Here is a 4,312-nt window from a genome sequence, read left to right on the forward strand (position 1 = left end):
CACATCCACCATTTCCCCAAACACATACAATCAAAATTTTTAGACATTGTTTTCGTTGAACGCAGTTGAAAGTTTTGGACAGTAGGACTTCGAGGATGATAACACCCTCAGACCCTTCACGGGTCGGGATGTCATTTGTAACCTGGGTGCATATAAGACTGTTATAGACAAAGTTTGGAGAAACTTCAAGAAGTGCTAACTAGAGTGGAAATTAAAAGAGCCAGTGCACTTTGTTATAGTCGTAAGTGATTGAAGGGAAGGTAACCCCCATCTCACGCCCACAATTTTCCCCCACACATTTAATCATAATTTTGAGACAACCATTTTGTTCAACGTAGTTGTAAGTTCTAGAAATAATGTCTTTGAGGATGACAAACCCCACAAATCCCTCAGGCACCGGGTTGTAAGTTATGCCCTTGAGGCATATAAGGTTTTTATAGAAACCATTGTCGTAGAAACTCCAAAAACGGCTAATTCAATTAGAAATTAAAAGGGCTAGTGCCCTATATCATAGTCGAAAGTGATTGGAGTGCAACTAACCTTCTATTACGCCCAACATTTCCCTAAACAAATTCAATCAAAATTTTGAGACATCCATTTTGTGCAGTGCAGTTGAAAGTTTTGGAAATTAGGTCTTTGTGGATGATACCCTCCCAACACACCCCTTAGGGCAAGGGTTGTAAGATATGCCCTTGGGGCATATAATATTTTTTATATAATGTGTTATCGAATAAACTACAAAAAGGGCTAATTAATTTGTGAATTGAGTAGGCTTGTGTCCTTTTTAGTAGTCAAAAGCGATTGGTGGGCGAATGCCCCCCACGCCCATCATTTCCCGAAACACTTCCAATCAACCGTTTGGTACAGCCATTTTGTTGAACGTAGTTGAAGGGTCTCGATATTATGTTTCTGAGTGTGACAATCCCTGCCCACAGCCCTCAGGACTAAGGTTGTAAGTTATGCCCTGGGGGCATATAAGGTTTTTATAGAATGATTTGTTATAGAAATTTTGAAAAGGGCTCATTCAATTGGGAATTGAGATGGCTAGTGCCTTTATTAATAGTCAAAAGCGATTGGAAGGACGAATACCCCCCCCACGCCCATCATTTCCCGAAATACTTCTGATCAACGTTTTGATATAGCCATTCTGTTGAACGTAGTTGAAGTCGGGAAATTATGTTTTAAGTATGACGACAAAAGCCCTCAGGGCTAAGATTGTAAGTTATGCCGTGGGGGAATATAATGTATTTTATTATAAGCGTTATCGTAAAAATTCTAAAAGTCATTGGATTGGAAAGTGAGAGGGCTATTGTCCTTTTTAACAGTCGAAAATAATCGGAGGGAGAATAACCCCAAACGCATCATTTCCCCAAACATTTCCAATCAACATGCTGATATGGCCATTTTGTTCAACATAGTTGAAAGGTCTGGAAATCATGTCTTTGAGGATGACAACTCTTCCCCCATAGCCCCCAGGACAAGGGTCCTAAGTTACGCCCTTGGGACATATAAGGTTTTATAGACAGTGGTGTAGTAGAAGCTTCAAAAAAGGCTCATTCGATTCGAAATTGAGAGGACTAGTGCCTTTTTTATTAGTCGAAAGTGATCAGAGGGCAAATGCCACCCCCATGCCCATCATTTCCCCAAACACTTACAATCAAAATTTTGAGATAGACTTTTTTTCAGCATATCAGAAAGGTATGCGAATTATATTTTTGAGGATAAAAACCCCCAGCACTCAGGCCAAGGGTTTTATATATGCCCTGGGAATATTTAAGGTTTTTTATAGAAAGTATAGTCATAAAAACTCCGGAGGGGGCTTATTGGATTTGTAATCAGACGCTCTAGTGCTCTTTTTAAGAGTCAAAGTGATCGAGGGCAGCTACAACCCCCCCCCCTCACACACGCACGTCGTTTTGTCCCGACCTGCATCTAATAGAAGTTTTCGTGGAAGGTATGGTTTTCCCACAGTGAAAACACTCCAATTGAGCAGAAATTAATATGAGTAGGGGTCTAAACCCCATGCTTTCTAAAAGCAAGAATATAATTTGCACTTTACTGAAAAAATTCTTTTTAATTTTTTCGCTTTTATAACTTTAAGATATCAAAATTAATTAAGATTCTCTTGAATAAATATTAGCATATTTATATTAAACTGACAATGCACATTTTTTTCAGTAAATTCAATCTAATTTGTTCAGTAAAGTATAAATTACATTCTGGCTTTTAGAAAGCATAGGGTTTAGAGCCCTACTCACATTAATTTCTGCTCGTTTTGAGTTTGACTTATTTTAATTTCTGTTTGTTTTGTTTTTCATTTATCTATTGATACTGATTTTTGGTAGTTGTAGGCTTGGTAGATTGTTTGATTCTATTTTTGTTCATTTTTGGTTTAATGGAGTTATTCACTTTTTTTTCTTTTTTTTTTGAAAAAGTTTTTTTAATTAATACATATAAACACAAATAATATAATAACAATAATGACACTAAATGAACATTGTAAAAAATATATAATACTAAAGAAAAATAAAATAAAATCATAGACAAATATCTATTTCCCACTAGTGCAATATTTGTTTTCCGCTTTTCACTTAACTTATGCAAGTCGATCTCAATTTGGGTATCTGCACATCGTAATTGGTGTTGAAGGTTTTAACAGGGACAAGGAAACAGGTCTGAGCATTCATACTGAAGATAAAAGGCCTTAAATTAAATAATAAGATCCATATTTTGTCACGTTTTGTAATATATAGTCTTTTTCACTGGAATTAACTACTATATTGTTTATAATACTTTTCGTTTGGTCCTTAACACATAATTGTCATTAAGAGATTAAGATTGTGTATTAATTACAGAGATAGGATATTATTAACTGTTATAAAACTGGATATTAATTACTGACCTTAGCTTTACATATAAACTTCAGTGGAATTCCCTAAAATATGCCCTTATCTTGTTATGACTTGGGAAGTCACACTGACATCTTGATGACCTTTAATAATACATATTTAGCCTTTTAGGGGCAATCCTAAAATAATTCCAAAATAATTTAGAGTCAAATACAATACAAAATGTCTGTAAGTATAGAGTTTGGGGTTAGAAAGGGGGAGGAGGGTTCATGGACATGGCCCACTTTGAGCCCTGCAATCAAATAGATTACACCAAGAGCAAGCAGACAACAAACCAGTTTAGCTGTCAGATCGTGAAGGAGAAATGACTTTTGTGGAATTGATGGTTAATGTCTTTGATTGGGGATATCAAGATTTTCCTCTTTATGATTAACATGTTGTCATTAAGTATTATTCTTTGTATAACTGTTGGATGATTGCAAGTCAAAAGAATTAAAAACTATCAATAAAAGTAAATTTGGAGGTGGGGTAGGAGGGATATAGGCCCAATGCCATCACTTTGGGCCCTAAAATCAAATAGAATGTTAATATGATTAAGCATGATTTCAGCAAGCTACACAAAATTAATCTTTTGATTAAAATTTTCTTGATTTGGGGCTCTTGCATTGGCCATGTCACCTAAATAGTTTATTTTGAAATTTAAATCCATTGCTATATACTTCTGTAAGGGTCCCTGGGACATTGAAAGGGCATCAGGTTGCACTCAAATCAAGCTTGGTCCACTAAAAGTCTTCTATCAACTTTCTACATACATCTACCCTATATGATAGGGCCTGGGAACATAACATGAGATACACGTTGCTGTTAACTAATTCAATACTCTTGCTTTTTTTTTTTTTTTTTTTTTTTTTTTTTTTTTTTTTTTTTTTTTTTGAGTAAAGTCAGAAGATAAAGGTTTCTTAGTATGTTTATTTGGTTCTAAAAGTCTTTTTTAAGCAATAAGGGTCAAAGATAGACTAAAAACAATTTAACATTTTTAAAGCATTTTCAGCAATTTGTGTGGATCAAATAATTTCCTGACTCAAAAACTGAGACATTGGTTCAGAATATTTGGACTACATATACAAAACTTTTTTTTCTTTTAAGGAAGTTAATACTTCCACTGCGCTTTCATCTACAATAACATCTATATTGTCTGGGATTGGATAAAAATTAACCCTCTCTCCCTTATAATATTTGCAAAAAAAAAAAATGAGGTATATACATTCACCTGTAAAATCTGTCAACTACATTTTATCCTCTATAGACAAATACAGTTGCAAATTTAGAGGGAGGGTGGATATATGGGGAGTTTTTCCATGTGGTGGTGCGGCAGAGGTCTTAAATATGAGTGAGTACATTTCAAGGCTAATACTTTTTAAATTTATGTCACAGTAAAGTTGTCTACACTACTAATTGGGAAA

The sequence above is a fragment of the Artemia sp. Qi Xiang Cuo genome, chromosome 12, assembly GCF_049724085.1.
Source record: "Artemia sp. Qi Xiang Cuo chromosome 12, ASM4972408v1, whole genome shotgun sequence".
In the NCBI taxonomy this organism is placed as follows: domain Eukaryota; kingdom Metazoa; phylum Arthropoda; class Branchiopoda; order Anostraca; family Artemiidae; genus Artemia; species Artemia sp. Qi Xiang Cuo.